The 16656-nt window shown below is 41.0% G+C and overlaps 1 pseudogene; it reads right to left on the bottom strand.

Annotated features, from left to right (window-relative positions):
• Window positions 1-3829: 3829 nt before the first annotated feature.
• On the bottom strand, window positions 3830-10741 carry LOC108393693 (zinc finger protein with KRAB and SCAN domains 4-like; annotated as a pseudogene).
• Between the last annotated feature and the right edge of the window lie 5915 nt (window positions 10742-16656).

The following is a 16656-nucleotide window of genomic DNA, read 5'->3' as shown; positions in this document are numbered from 1 at the left end:
CAAAGATGCAGAAGCACTTCAGTGGAGGAAGGACAGCCTTTTCAGAAAATAGTGCTGGTCTAATTTGACATCCATAGGCAAAACAAAACAAAAAGCAGCCTAAGTCTCATATCTTTGACAAAAGTCAGCTCAAAATGGGTCATGGGCTAAAACATAAGGCCTAAAACTATAGAACTTTTAGAAGAAAGAGTAAGAGAAACTCATAAGGACCTAAGTTTGGGCAAAGATTCTTAGAATTGACATCAAAGCATGATTGATTAAAGGAAAAATTAATAACTTGGTGGTCATCAGAATTTAAAACTTTTGCTCTGTGAAAGACTCAACTGTTAAGAGGATTTAAAGACAAGCTACAGATGGGGGAAATATTTGCAAACTAGTATCTAACTGAGGTCTTGTATCTAGTATATAAAAGAACTCATCAAATCTCAAAAGTTAAACAAATAATTCAATTAGTTATGGGCAAAACTCATGAACAGATATTTCTATTGATGAGAATCCAATAATGGTCAGGCACTTGTGTCATTCACTGGACCATTCATGCCCTATATCATCTTTCAGGCATCCTCATTCACAAGGTTACTTTAACTTTTTTCTCTTCATTGCAGGTTTTTCTCAAATTCCATCAGTTGAACTGATACATTATTTTTTTAAGCAGAAGCACAGAGGAAAGTTTAATACTTTCCTCATCTCAACATCTTAACCCAGACATCTCAAGGATTACAACATCAACAGCCATGTTTGCTTGGTTGTGAGCTCAGGAAATGCAGGGGTGATACGGAAGTCTCTCCTGCAGAGGTAGCTTGCACATAGGTGAGACTTGTTTCCTTGAAATAACTGAAGTTGAGATATAGGGCAGGAAGGGATCAGGAGGTACAGAAGAAAGCATCAGCTCACACCAGTAAGCATAGATTTGCTTTGAGTCTCATTTTTAAGTGGTTATTTAGCCTCAAGGGACAAACTTTTAATAAACATGGGGGCACTGGGTAGCTGGATTCAATCCTACCTTCAGTGACTTAACTTCCAAACATTCACCAGCAAGTACATATGCTATTGGATCCTAGAGAATCTTTTTATATCCTGTAGCTTAGCTAGTATACTGTAGGTACAACAGTGAGAAGACCCTTACTCTCCCCTATTGCCCACCACTTAGGCAAGCACATGTGCTACCATGTCCCAGGAGTTATCACATATCCTATTCTGTTCTGCATGGCCACATCTTGGGCATTGTGTGCCCCATCTAGCACTGCACTTCTCAAGGAAAAGTTGACAGATTTCTTCAGGAAACAAAGCCCTTTTTAGATCAAAGCAGTTTTTAAAATTTATTTAAAACATCAAAAGCAAGAATAGCCAAATGTGTTAGCTTCCTGTGTCCCTTGTACCAGAGAATGATGCCAAAAGAAGCCATATGGAAGCAGTGCATATGATAGAACATCCTGCTGCTGAGGAGTTGGGGTCACCTTGCAGCTAAACAGTTCAATAGCTTGCACTATTTGTAGCTTGTGAACACTCTAAACAGGGAGAGAGAAAGCCTTATTCTTCATCATAGGAAACTATCTCATGACAGCCTCCAAGTTAACAAAGACAGAAGTGGCAAATGGCTTTATAGTAGCTCCTTATAAAGTCTATCATGTTCTCATATTCTGAGTAGATTACATGGCTTAGATCAGCTGCTGTTAAATCCTGGTCTCTATAGCACATATGCATACATATGAGTTGCCAGCCAGCCTCAGAAAAGGACAAACATGCATAGAATATTTTGGGTTAAAAGATAGGAAAGTTAGGAATGTTCTTCAAAGATAGACACAATGTCTTTGAAGACAGAGACAGAGACAATGTCTTGTTCATCTTTGATTCCTTAGTGCATGACCTAAAATAATGAGTTATGCTGAATGAATGGTTGAAAACACATAACTTGTTTAGAAATAGGGAAGAAAAATTGTTATTCCTGGAAGTAGGAATTTGAACACTTTGGTCTCTAGTAGTAGGGATGTTTTGTTAATATGAAAAAGCAAGTAGAAACAGCCAATTTTCAGAGTCATTCATTCATCAGGAGCTCTATTAGGTATTGTGAGGGTCAAGAGTGAGCTAGTCATTTACCTCTTGTTTCTCAGCTTCATATCAGCCCTTCTCTGTTCTGACCAGGAAGCAGGGTAGGGAAGCTACAAACATTCTGTCCTAGGCTCTTACTGTCAATTGTAAGAACTAGAGATCAAAAGAGAAGTGGGGACATGGTTAAAGGTTTTAATATTTTAGTTAATACCTGAAACTACAGTATTATAATAGTCAGTTTTATGTGTCAGCTTGACTAAGTGAAGGAGTGCCCAAGTATTTGGTCAAATATTATTCTGGGTGTGCCTTGTGAGGGTGTTTTGGGAGGAGGTTAACTTACAGTTGGTAAACTACACAAAGCAAATTACCCTCCCTAATGTGGATGGCCCTCATCCAGTCACTTGAAGGCCTGAATAGAACAAAAAGGCTGACTCTCCCTTCAGTAAGAGGGAACTCCTCTGCCTAACTGCCTTGAACTGGGATATCAGTTTTTTCCTGTCTTCAAACTCCAACTGAAACATTGGCTCTTGTTGGTTCTCAAGCCTGCTGGGTTTTGGACTAGACTTAAAAACATTCCATCTTAGGCCTTAGGACTTGGACTGGAACCACACCATCTGCTCTCCTGGGTCTCCAGCTTGCCAACTACAGATCTTGTGACTCCTTAGCCTCCAAAATTATGTGAGTTGGTTCCTTATAATAAATCTCTGTATATTTATAGCCTATTGGATATGTTTTTCTGGAGAGCATTGACTAACACGTGTAGGTACAGAAAAAGTGGAAATCATACAGTGAATTTTTATTGGCTTAAGAATTTACTTAAAATAAATAATCACATGGATTTTACTGTAATATAAATAATTTATTTTAGGATTTATTAAATGTGTGTCCCCTACATCCCTGAAAACTTTGAAGTACCAAAGCTTGGAAACACATAAAAATGGGGACAAGGATAGATCATCAAAGGATTTTTGGATAAGCAGGAGAGAATATATCGCGATGGCAAAACCATTGATTGTAAGAAAACATTACTATATCTGAATTCCAGGGTCCTAAACTGATAACTATGAGTATGTAAGAGATTGCTGGTGCCAGAAACCAAGTGTGATATGTAAGTAGATGTAGAAACAAAAGCACAGGAAGTGATATGTATTTTTTTAAGTTTACAGGAAAGTAGTCATCCTGAAATACTTTTGTGGAAGCAATTCCATTTGTAATATACATAACAAATACTACATGTATAATGTTGACTGAAAAAGTTTTCTCACTTGAATTTTTCCCAAGACTGAAATTTTGACTATCATGAGGAAAAAGAAAGATGGTCCACAACGTGTGTTTAAGGAAAGGTAATTACCCTGAGGAGTTAACTTGATGGCTAAAATTCTCATCATGGATAATTGAGGAGATGGTACCAGAGAGGTGGCTTAGAAATTAATATGAAAGAAGACCAAGATCGTCACATATTAATAATTGAGTTTTGACACCAAAATAATATTCAAATATTCAGTGTGAATCCACTGACCTGGAGGATAAGGTCACTGAACCTAGCAGGCGTGAGTCTTGATACACAGTCTACTATATATTTGGGCAGGATGGGTTGTGGGCAGGTTGCTTTAGAGAGCATGTGGTTAAGCCCAAGAGGGCTACAAGGTGAGAACCAAGATGATGAGCATCAGAGAATTTATTATTTTCTGATTGAATAACTAGTTTTCACACTGCCTGAATAGGAACCTTTTCTCTGTAAAGAGCAGCAAAATTAACTAAAGAAAGGAATTCCATGGTTGGCATGCATTCACACAGATTTAATGATAAAATACTTAATTAGAATTCCTAGTCTGGATAAGAAATTTAGATTTGTTCTATCACAATAACACCACCCTGCCCACCTTCCCCCAGCCTCCCAACTGCAAACTCTAGGTGCTTGGCAAAAATGCGCCAGATAACTCAGAACCAAGTACCTCAGAAATAGACACAAACACTGAGAAACTACTCAGAAATCCAGATGATATCAGGTTCTCAGAGCTATGAAGGTCATCTCACTGGTGTATTTAATAAATGCTTATTAGCACCTGTGTACAAGGCACAGTGGGAAGTACAAGACTTCACAATAGAGGATTTTCTTCCATAGGCAAAATTACTGGTCATAGAAGGAGCCCCCAAATCACAGCCATCTGCCCAGGAGACGTCATCAAGTCCTGGCTGAGGGTGATGAGCCTGTCTGGAACCCATTTAAATCCAATAGGTGAGAACAAACCATTTCAGGTTCAGTCTCTTACAGACAACACTCGTAGTTCTCCTATCAAACAAGTTTTCTGCCCATCACCTTCTAGAATGCAGAAGATAATTCATCTCAGACTCTGTATCTTCTAACAAACTCCTGATGACTAGTAGTTGTAAATGAAGCCCCAGCCCACAGTTTAAGCAGTCAGGACAGGCTTCAGGGTGGCTTCAGTTCAATGAGGAATGAGCAGCAACTCTGGCATGTCCGACTTGGGTCACTGTGACAGAATTTTTTCCCCAACATGGTTTCTCTGATGTTGAACAAGGTATGAAGTTCGGGTGAAGCCTTTTCCACATGCATCACATTGGAAGGGTTTCTCACCAGTGTGGATTTTTTGATGTTCTATAAGGCCTGTATTCTGAGTGAAACTTCTCTCACACTCATTGCATTTATAAGGGAGCCTCAGCATTTTCCCACTGGCCTTCCATCCTACCCTGACTCTCCCAGGTCTCTCCAGGTTCAGGATTCTGAACATTTTTATCACCATGGATCCTCTGATGTCTCAGGAGGTGTGAACTCCACCTAAAAGCTTTCCCACACATGTTGCAGTGGTATGGCTTCTCCCCAGTGTGGATTTTGTGATGTTCAAGGAGGCTGCAGCTCTGGCTAAAGGTCTTCCCACAGTTGTCATACTCATAGGGCTTCTCCCCAGTGTGAGTCCTCTGGTGTTTGATCAGGTCTGAGCTGTGAATGAAGGCCTTCCACATTCTTCACACTCATATGGTTTCTCACCTGTGTGGACTCTCTGGTGTCTACTAAGGCCTGAACTCTGAGCAAAACTCTTTCCACATTCATGGCAAATGTGTCATCTCCTCCCAGTGTCATTTTTCCGCTTTCTTTGTAACCCACCCTCCTGTTCACCAGCTTCTGCACGTGTAGGAATCTGGGCAATGTCTTCACTCAAGTGGCACAGTATTTCCCCAGACTCTCGTACTGGATGTTCCTCACCTGGATGTAACTCCCTGATCTCGGTCTGTATTTCACCACCTGAAATAACAAGTGGACAGCACATGTCAATCATGCCTGCCATGGGGGAAAGCTCTGTGATGAGTCCCAGGGAGGCAAGGGTATAGGGTCTGCCTGTATAAGCTACAGATGATTTAGGTGCAAGAAAAAAGATGGGAATAAAGGGGGAGAACAGGGGTGCTGGCGAGGGAGACCTGGGAATGGAAACAGGGCCATTGGAAGGAGGGTACAGACAGAATGGAGCACAGGAGGTGAGGACTGTGCTGGGCTTACAGGCAGAGGCTCTAGGTTCTAAGTATAGGAAGGCAGGGTCATGCCCCTAGGTATAGACACTAAAAGAGCTGAGCCAAAGTCGACAAAGTCGACAGTAAACAAGGCAAGTGAAAGGATTTCTGAAATGTTCTGTAAGGAACAGGGAAAGTGGGGACTCAGGAATTAGTCACTGACCAATGGAAAGTGCAGTCATGTTTGACTCTGCCCCAGGCAGAGGCAGGGTCCCCCAAATGAGACTGGGTTCAGTGCTGGGAGATCTAAGCTGGAGCTCCCAATGGGCCACCAATGAGCAATGGGAACTCAGTCAGTCAGGCACACTGTGTGCCTCTGCACCCTCCTCTGAAGGTCAGGCTCTGTCCTCAATCCCTAGGTCACTTCTGGCTCTCACACTCTCTGGTCCCATGGCCCATTTCCTGGAGACCCCTCAGCTCTCCCCCTTGGGCAGGCCTATACCAGGAAGGGAATCAACATGTCCGGAGTGTCTGTTATGAGCCAGGCTGGTATTGAGTGCTATATCTGCTTCATCCCACTTAGCCCAACTAGAAGACTGGCAGGGCAGAGAAAAGCCAAGGTCAGAAGGGTGACGGAACTAGCCACACAGCTGGTTAGTGGTTGGGGTTCAGGAATGGTGTTTCTGAATCTAAACATTATTCAAGCAGCTTCTACCAGCCCAGTAAGTTCTAATACACAAGGGAAGCCAAGAAACCCAATGAGAAGTCAGGGCCCATCAGTCTTACCCAGGGAGATCAGGCTGCCATGGAGGTCCTGCCTTTCATCTCTGCAGAAGTTCACCCGAGATGAATCCAGCTGTGTCCATCCAGAAGTGAGGGCCAGGGCCACATCTTCCACTTTCATCAACCCCTGGAACAATAAGTAATCCCACCTAGTCCCCCTTACTCAAAATCACTTCAAAATCTGGGCACCTGCAAAGAATGAACATCCCCTTTAAAGGGGCTCTTAAGAAAGAGCAATGTGGCACATTTACACCTACCTCTAATAACATTTTTTTTCCAAAATATAACCACTAAAGGAGAGAAATATTATACATATTAGGATAAGCACTTTCATATAAGTATCTAAATAGTCCAGAAGTGAAAAAATTTAGAAAACAAGGGCTAGTGCAGTGAAGTGAGTGGAACCATACACACACCTTTCAAAATACTGTGGGGTGCTTTGGCAAAGTAGAGGTAGGCTCACTTATCTTAATGATTTTTTTAATACAATGATATCTAAATCTAGGTGAGAAAAACCACAGAAAACATAGATACTACAGAGCCTCAAACACTGAGATCTTCAAGTTGGATGTGAAAGTCTGGTAAGAAATTAAAATCCTTGTTGAGTGAAGATTGTTCAGATTGTAATATTAACCTTAGACTCAGAGAACACATCTGATCTATTCCTTCAAGTTTAAGTTCCTAGAGGGCAGAGGTCTTATCCCTCACTAACAGCAGTTTGTGATGCTATAAAAAACAAAACTCAATCACCATCACAATGGAATCTTCAGTTTGTAGTTGCTAAATTGCCCTTATTGAAGACAAAAATCCCATTGTTAAGGGAGCTGACCAAACAGATGAGATAAGGAAAATCAGGGAATCACAGACAGCTTCCCCACCCCCACCCCAACTAGGAGTAAAACAGGAAAATCCTCTTAAGTTGGCACCAAAATAAAGGCAGCCTATGATCAACAACTTTGGGATTGGCACCAAAATAAAGGCAGCCTATGATCAACAACTTTGGGATAGATGAGAAAACCCAAACTCCGTGTGGATCTAGGATGAGGGTGTAGGAAGAGTGGGGATAAAGAGATCTATAGGAAGCCCAACAGAAGGAAAGAGTGCTGGGAGCCTGGGAAGGGAGAGGAGCTGCAGCTCACCTGGGCCTCTGGGGTGAGCCTCCTCTGCAGCACCCTCCCTGGGTAAGCACAGGAACCTGGAGAACTAAGAAGGAAAGCTCTGAATGAGATCTAGCCTGGCTTTAGCCTCCCTCTCCTGCAAAATCCAAGTTCATAAACTGGGTTAATAAATTCCAGCCAAGAAATTTATATAGTATGCTCCTTTCCAAAATGCCTGATCCATGCCCTTTCCAATCCTGGAGCCCAAAGAAATCCAAGGTACTTTGTAGATACACAAATACTACACAGAAAGGGAAGGACCTCTGGTAGGAACAGTCTAATGAAAGCAACATAAACCAAGGTTTTCATTTGAGGATCCTTTGAGTTTTGCCAAGGAGCAGGAGAAAAATAAGATTTTGTTTAAAATGTGGTTAGTACTTGTTAGGGGGTTTCTGCTTTGGTTTTGAAAAACTAAACGAAGTCAGCCAAGGCTGCCCAAAAAAGCAGAAGTGGGCATCTGGTTACATAGAACTTACTCAGATTCAAGAGAGAGAGAGGTGAAAAGAGCTTCAGGTTTCCCCACAGAAGGCAAACTTTAAAAGGGTCAAAAACAGTTGAGGCTAGAATCTCTTTTGAGAAATAAAGATTGCATGTTGGCTGGTATGTCCCAGGGTGTCCCTACACATATTTCAGGGCACTTGAGAAAACACCTCGGACATACAAGCAAGTTGTGTGGTGTGAATCATGCTTTCTTAATAACAGATGTATGGTTTAGAAGATTTATACTTTTCAGGTTTGAGCAGACCTATAATCTGGGATATTCTGACTTTATAGATTCTCTTCATCTTCTTCTTGGCAATTGCCACTATCTGAAATTGTGTTATTTGTATGTTTGTTCACTGCTTCCCCACCAGAATGTAAGCTGCATCGCCGCAAGGACTCCATCTCACTGAAAGCTCTACCCCCTGCATCATCAACACTGGCTATCTCCATAATTATGTGTTACATGAATGGAGAACCAATACTTTCCAAACAAAATTTTATTTATCTTAGTTGTTATGTCCAAGTCTCTGTTGGGAAAGCTTCCTACCATTGTTTGAAATTTCCCTTTCAGGGTCAGTTTCAAAGTAGTCAATCAGTGATGGGCACATAAAGTAACTGTCAGTGGATCTGTCAGGTGACGCTTAAGTGAAACTGGATGAAGTGTGTAGAATTCCAGTTGCCCTGAAGATAATCCTCACCTCTGTCTGGTGAGGGCTGGGATTCCAGAGATTCATGCTTGAGAAGAGCCTTCATCAACTGGAAGTGGCTACTTTGTGATCTCCAGGATGGTGTCAACTGTGCCATTATGCAACAGAGCAGTTCTTGCCCCTGGTCACCACCTGGCACCTAGTTACTCATTCATTTTCACTTATTCATCAAACACTTCCTATAGCACTTTCTATGCACTTGGAACCGTTTTCAGGAGCCCTAAAAATATTACCTCACTTAACATAGACAACAACTGCCTTGAGGTTGGTACTATTATAATCCCCATTTTGCTAATGCGGAAACAAAGGGACAGAGAGCTGAAGGACTTGCCCAAGGCAACCCAGCTCATAAGTGTCAGTGCTGGGATGGGTGCTCAGGCAGAATGGCCCCAGAGCCTCTCCTTGTAAGCATTACTGTGCTCCCTCATAATATAATTTGTGCTTTTAAGAAAACTCTGGGAATTGGTACTAAGTTTTCAGAATACTAATATATTTTCTTTCTGAAAAATGAAGAAAATAACTTCTAGGTTACAAGGTTTGGGAACCAGTAAATAAGATCACAGTATGTGAAACTTCCTAACACAGGACCCTGTATATGGTGTCTTCATTAAATGCAGGCTTCTGTCCAGACATTTATACTTACATTGTAGTTTTCAAGGTGCTTTCTCATATGCTGCTGAGAATTTCCCATATTCTCTATAAAGGATGATGAGCCTGAAGCTAAGAGACTTGAACTGACTTTTCACTGTTACAGAGTTCAAAGGCAACAGATACTTGTAGTCAAGAACTTTGGTCTCTTGGTCACTGGTTAGAAGATTCTGGCCACAGTCCTCTGAAGGAACATTCACAAGGGCACAAGATAATGTAAGGAGGAAAAAATCTCACAAAACAGGCAAGAAGATGCAGGTAAAAAAGTCGAACTATTTTCTATCAGAGATTTTCAACCTGTGGCCCGTGGACTCCCTCCCAAATGGTCCATAAACTTGAATAGGAAAACTGCTTTTATTTTTACCAGCCTCTACAGAAATGTAGCATTTCCTTCCCTCACAAATGTAATTAACAAACCAATGTGGCATAAGCATACCTAGGATTTTGTCACTAACAGAAATTGGCAGATGTTTTCATATTGCATTACAACCAGGTGAATATTGTCAAAGTTATTTATGCTTATAATAACTTCAAAATCGCCAGTCATTACAGTTATTAAACTTCCAAAACTGCCAGTCCCTACGTTTTTTATTTAGTGCATTAATAAAAAAGCACATATATAATTTTATCACAAATTTGTTTTATGTTTTGCTATATATTCATGTAATTGAATTATTTTGGAATCCTTTGTATTTTCCTTTATGTATTTTAAAATGCTATTATGAAAAGGGGTCCAGGGACTTGACACTACTGCCAAAGTTGTTCATGGAACAAAGAGAGACTGAGAAATTCTGAGTTTTAAAGAAATGTCTCTCACTCGGATTCTGAGATTTCTGGAAGAAGCAGGTACTAAATTTGTTTTCTCTACCTGCGGCATGGGCTCAGCCAGCTGCCTCTCCAAACACTCCAAGAGCACCACCGCCTCCTCCCCACTCTCTGGATGCGGCTCCCGCACCCAGCTCTGCAGCTCCCGGGGCAGGATGGTCAGGAAATGCTCCAGCACCAGCAGCTCCAGGATCTGCTTCTTGCTGTGCATCTTGGGCTGCAGCCACAGTCGGCAGAGCTCCCGGAGGCGGCTCAGCACCTGGCGGGGCCCCTTGACCTCCAGGTAACTGAAGCCCCGGAAGCGCTGGCGGAAGTGCTCCAAACCCTGAGTAGGGCTGCCCCTCATACTGGCCTCCTCCGCAAAGACAGAGGCCTCTTCCTCCTCCACCTTTATGACCAGAATCCCCATCTGGTCCTCTGCAGATTGGGCATCCAAGGCTGCACTTTTCTTCAACTCTCTAGCCATCCTGGGCCAAGGCAGTACTTGAGCCTGACATTAGCTGGGAGCTGTATTTCTCCAGAAGATGCCTGGAAGTGGGACATCATTATTAACCAGTAAAATTGCAAACAGCCCCCTCCTCTCATGCCCAGAAACCCAAAAGACATTGCAGGGGGACAGCTGCAAAGATTTCTTACACTCATTCAGGTGTCTCTGTCACTCCATCCTTTGCACCAAAACCAAAACCTTAATATCTTGGGCGTGGGCATTCCACTCTTCTTCACCTCTCTCCCCCAAATCTCCAGACTCGGGGAGTGAAATTGGCAATGGTTAGGCAGACCACTGGTGGAGACACAAGCCACTGGATTCTCAATTAAGTCCCTCTCAGTAATTGGCACAGACTTAACATCATTTGCAACCAGGTCTGTGGTTGAGCAGATTCTAAAATGACCCCCAAAGACTCCTAACTGTTCCCCAAGACTTTGAATATGATGAAGTAGCATGCCTGGACTGATTGACCACAAAGAACTGTGTTCTGCTAACAACCTCAATGAGCCTGTAAGCAGATTCCTCCCCAGAGCCTCCAAATAAGTGCCCAGCCCATACAATACTTTGACTCTGGCCTTGGAAGAACCTAGGCAGAGATCTCAGCTGAGCCTGCCTGGTCTTCTGACCTACAGAACAGGGAAATAATAAAGAGGTTGTTTTAATCTGATGCATTTGTGGTAAACTGTCATGTAGGAAATGAAGAACAGCTGTTTGTCTGCTGTTAAGGCACTGCAGTTAGGGGGAAAAAGAAAAGATAACAGGCCCTGAAACAAAAGAAATAAGACAGAATTTTTAAACCCTGGACACCTGTTTGTGAGGTTCCCAATTCTCTCCGATGTGAGGCTTGCCCAAAAACTGACAGAAAACTGACATTCAAATTAAGTTAAAAGTAAGGGTTTCATCAACCGCTCTGAGTTTTGGGCTGGAGAGGATGGTTAGTTCTCTCAGAAACATCAAAGAAGCAGAAAATATCACCAAGACCTTGCCCTGGAGAGAGTAGTGGCTTCTTCTTCCTGGTCCTTGGCATCTCCCCACTCTACCATACTTCTATCCCCTTCAAGACACAACTTCTTGAAAGGAAGCCTCCAGACCTCAACCCTAGTCCTCATCATCCACTGCCCTTCAACATATTGTGGGCAGCAAACTAACTGACAACAGTGAAACAATGACCCCTGCGATTGCTGCTGCAGAATTAATCCAGAGATTATCTCCAGTTACCATTTTCTTCTCAGGCAGCTGCTGCTGTCTACTTCCAGAAACTATCTTGTCCTCAGATCCAGGGGCTCCATTCTCTCCTTTTCTCCTTCTTCCCATTTCTTTCCAGCCCCCATTCACAGATGGTTATGTGCAGACTCTCAAGCCAGGCAACTCGGTTGACAATCCTAGCTTGACTCCTTGTTGGGTAACCTTTGTAAATTACTCAGTTTCTCTGTACCTCACTTTCCCCATCTGTAATGGGGGATAGGGATATTGCAAGCCTTAAGTTCGTGTATGAAGTTCTTACAACAGTGCTTGGCTTGTAGTAAGTACTGTATAAATGTCAGCTAATAGTATAATTCACTCTCCATTCTCCTTTTAAGTACGAGTGGGCCCTGACATTCTGCTTTTTTTTTACTTTTTAAAATTTTATTTTATTATCATTAATCTACAACTACATACAGAACATTATGTTTACTAGGCTCTCCCCTACCTCAAGTCCCCCCCACAAAACCCATTATAGTCACTGTCCATCAGCATAGTAAGATGTTGTAGAATCACTACTTATCTTCTCTGTGTCGCACAGCCCTCCCCGTACCTCCCCGCACATTATACATGCTAATCATAATATCCCCTTTCTTCTTCCCTGCCCTTATCCCGCACTACCCTCCCATTGTTCCCCAGTCTCTTTCCCTTTGGTAACTGTTAGTCCATTCTTGGGTTCTGTGATTCTGCTGCTGTTTTGTTCCTTTAGTTTTCCCTTTATTCTTATACTCCACAGATGAGTGACATCATCCGTATTTGTCTTTCTCCACTTGGCTTGTTTCACTGAGCATAATACCCTCTAGCTCCATCCATGTTGTTGCAAATGGCAGGATTTGTTTTCTTCTTATGGCTGAATAATACTCCACTGTGTATAAGTACCACATCTTCTTTATGCATTCATCTACTGATGGACATTTAGGTTGCTTCCGTTTCTGGGCTATTGTTAATAGTGCTGCAATAAACATAGGGGTGCATCTGTCTTTTTCAAACTGGAGTGCTGCATTCTTAGGGTAAATTCCTAGAAGTGGAATTCCTGGGTGAAATGGCAAGTCTATTTTGAGCTTTTCGAGGAACCTTCATATTGCTTTCCACAATGGTTGAACTAATTTACACTCCCACCAGCAGTGTAGGAGGGTTCCCCTTTCTCCACAACCTCACCAACATTGTTGTTGTTTGTCTTTAGGATGGTAGCCATCTCTACTGGTGTGAGGTGATATCTCATTGTGGTTTTAATTTGCATTTCTCTGATAACTAGCAATGTGGAGCATCTTTCCATGTGCATGTTGGCCATCTGAATTTCTTCTTGGAGAACTATCTGTTCAGCTCCTCTGCCCATTTTTTAATTGGATTATTTGCTTTTTGTTTGTTGAGGTGCATGAGCTCTTTATATATTTTGGGATGTCAAGTCTTTATCGGAACTGTCATTTATGAATATATTCTCCCATACTGTAGGGTACCTTTTTGTTCTATTGATGGTGTCCTTTGCTGTACAGAAGCTTTTCAGCTTGATATAGTCCCACTTGTTCATTTTTGCTTTTGTTCCCTTGCCCAGGGAGATGTGTTCATGAAGAAGTCACTCATGTTTATGACCAAGAGATTTTTGCCTGTTTTTTCCTAAGAGTTTTATGGTTTCATTACTTACATTCAGGTCTTTGATCCATTTTGAATTTACTTTTGTGTAAGGGGTTAGACAGTGATCCAGTTTCATTCTCTTACATGTAGTTGTCCAGTTTTACCACCACCATCCATTGAAGAGACTGTCATTTCCCCATTATATGTCCATGGCTCCTTTATCAAATATTAATTGACCATATATGTTTGGGTTAATGTCTGAAGTCTCGTTGGTCTGTGGCTCTGTTTGTTTGCCAGTACCAAATTGTCTTGATTACTATGGCTTTGTACTAGAGCTTGAAGTTGGGGAGTGAGATACCCCCAATTTATTCTTCTCTCTCAGGATTGCTTTGGCTACTCGGGGTCTTTGGTGTCTCCATATGAATTTTTTAACTATTTGTTCCAGTTCATTGAAGAATGTTGTTGGTAATTTGATAGGGATTGAATCAAATCTGTATATGGCTTTGGGCAGGATGGCCATTTTGACTATATTAAGTCTTCCTAACCAAGACCATGGAATGAGTTTCCATTTGTTAGTGTCCTCTTTAATTTCTCTTAAGAGTGTCTTACAGTTTTCAGGGTATAGGTCTTTCACTTCTTTGGTGAGGTTTATTCCTAGGTATTTTATTCTTTTTGATGCAATTGTGAATGGAATTGTTTTCCTGATTTCTCTTTCTATTGGTTCATTGTTAGTGTATAGGAAAGCCACAGATTTCTGTGTGTTAATTTTGTATCCTGCAACTTTGCTGTATTCCGATATCAGTTCTAGTAGTTTTGGAGTGGAGTCTTTAGGGTTTTTTATGTACGATATCATGTCATCTGCAAATAGTGACAGTTTAACTTCTTCTTTACCAATCAGGATTCCTTGTATTTCTTTGTTTTGTCTGATTGCCATGGGTAGGACCTCCAGTACTATGTTAAATAACAGTGGGGAGAGTGGGCATCCCTGTCTTGTTCCCATTCCCAGAGGAAAAGCTTTCAGCTTCTTGCTGTTCAGTATGATGTTGGCTGTGGGTTTATCTTATATGGCCTTTATTATGTTGAGGTACTTGCCCTCTATTCCCATTTTGCTGAGAGTTTTTATCATGAATGGATGTTGAATTTTGTCAAGTGCTTTTTCAGCATCAATGGAAATGATCATGTGGTTTTTGTCTTTCTTTTTGTTGTTGTGGTAGATGATGTTGATGGATTTTTGAATGTTGTACCATCCTTGCATCTCTGGGATGAATCTGACTTGGTCATGGTGTATGATCCTTTTGATATATTTTTGAATTCTGTTTGCTAATATTTTATTAAGTATTTTTGCATCTACATTCATCAGGGATATTGGTCTGTAATTTTCTTTTTGGTGGAGTCTTTGCCTGGTTTTGGTATTAGGGTGATGTTGGCTTCATAGAAAGAGATTGGGAGTATTCCTGACTCTTCTATTTTCTGGAAAACTTTAAGGAAAATGGGTATTATATCTTCTCTGTATGTCTGATAAAATTTCGAGGTAAATCCATCTGGCCCGGGGTTTTTTTTCTGGGGTACTTTTTATTGATTACCACTTCAATTTCTTTGCTGGCAATTGGTTTGTTTAGATTTTGTGTTTCTTCCTTGGTCAGTCTTGGAAGGTTGCATTTTTCTAGGAAGTTGTCCATTTCTTCTAGGTTTTCCAGCTTCTTAGCATATAGGTTTTCATAGTAGTCTCTAATAATTCTTTGTATTTCTGTTAGGTCCGTTGTGATGTTTCCTTTCTTGTTTCTGATTCTGTTGATGTGTGTTCATTCTCTTTTTCTCTTAATAAGTCTGGCTAGAGGCTTATCTATTTTGTTTATTTTCTCAAAGAACCAGCTCTTGGTTTCATTGATTTTTTCTGTTTTATTCTTCTCAATTTTGTTTATTTGTTTGCTGATCTTTATTATGTCCCTCCTTCTGCTGAGTTTAGGCCTCATTTGTTCTTCTTTTTCCAATTTTGATAATTGTGACATTAGACTATTCATTTGGGTTTGTTCTTCCTTCTTTAAATATGCCTGGATTGCTATATACTTTCCTCTTAAGACTGCTTTCACTGCATCCCACATAAATTGGGGCTTTGTGTTGTTGTTGTCATTTATTTCCATATATTGCTGGACCTCCATTTTAATGTGGTCATTGATTCATTGACTATTTAGGAGCGTGTTGTTAAACCTCCATGTGTTTGTGAGCCTTTTTGCTTTCTTTGTACACTTTATTTCTAGTTTTATACCTTTGTCGTCTGAAAAGTTGGTTGGTAGAATTTCAATCTTTTTGAATTTACTGAGGCTCTTTTTGTGGCCTAATATGTGGTCTATTCTGGAGAATGTTCCATGTGCACTTGAGAAAAATGTGTATCCTGTTGCTTTTGGGTGTAGAGTTCTATAAATGTCTATTAGGTCCATCTGTTCTAGTGTGTTGTTCAGTGCCTCTGTGTCTTTACTTATTTTCTGTCTGGTGGATCTGTTCTTTGGAGTGAATGGTGTGTTGAAGTCTCCTAAAATGAATGCACTGTATTCTATTTCCTCCTTAATTCTGTTAGTATTTGTTTCACATATGCTGGTGCTCCTGTGTTGGCTGCATATATATTTATAATGGTTATATCCTCTTGTTGGACTGACCCCTTTGTCATTATGTAATGTCCTTCTTTATCTCTCGTTACTTTCTTTGTTTTGAAGTCTATTTTGTCTGATACTAGTACTGCAACACCTGCTTTTTACTCCTTGTTGTTTGCAAGAAATATCTTATTCCATCTCTTGACTTTTAGTCTCTGCATGTCTTTGGGTTTGAGGTAAATCTCTTGTAAGCAGCATATAGATGGGTCTTGTTTTTTTATCCATTCAGTGACTCTATGTCTTTTGATTGGTGCATTCAGTCCATTTACATTTAGGGTGATTATCAATAGGTATGTACTTACTGCCATTTCAGGCTTTAGATTTGTGGTTACCAAAGGTTCCAGGTTACTTTCCCTACTATCTAAGAGTCTAACTTAACTCACTTAGTATGCTGTTACAAACACAATCTAAAGGTTCTTTTCTATTTCTCCTCCTTGTTTCTTTATATATTAGGTATCAAATTCTGTACTTTTTGTCTATCCCTTGATTGACTTTGGGAATAGTCAATTTAATTTTGCATTTGCTTCACAATCAGCTGCTCCACCCTCCCTACCATGGTTTTACTACCTCTGGTGACAGCTATCCAA

This window comes from Manis javanica, chromosome 16, assembly GCF_040802235.1.
Source record: "Manis javanica isolate MJ-LG chromosome 16, MJ_LKY, whole genome shotgun sequence".
Taxonomy (NCBI): Eukaryota; Metazoa; Chordata; class Mammalia; order Pholidota; family Manidae; genus Manis; species Manis javanica.
Note: the sequence above shows the minus strand (reverse complement) of the source record. Positions and strands in the feature narration are given on the sequence as shown.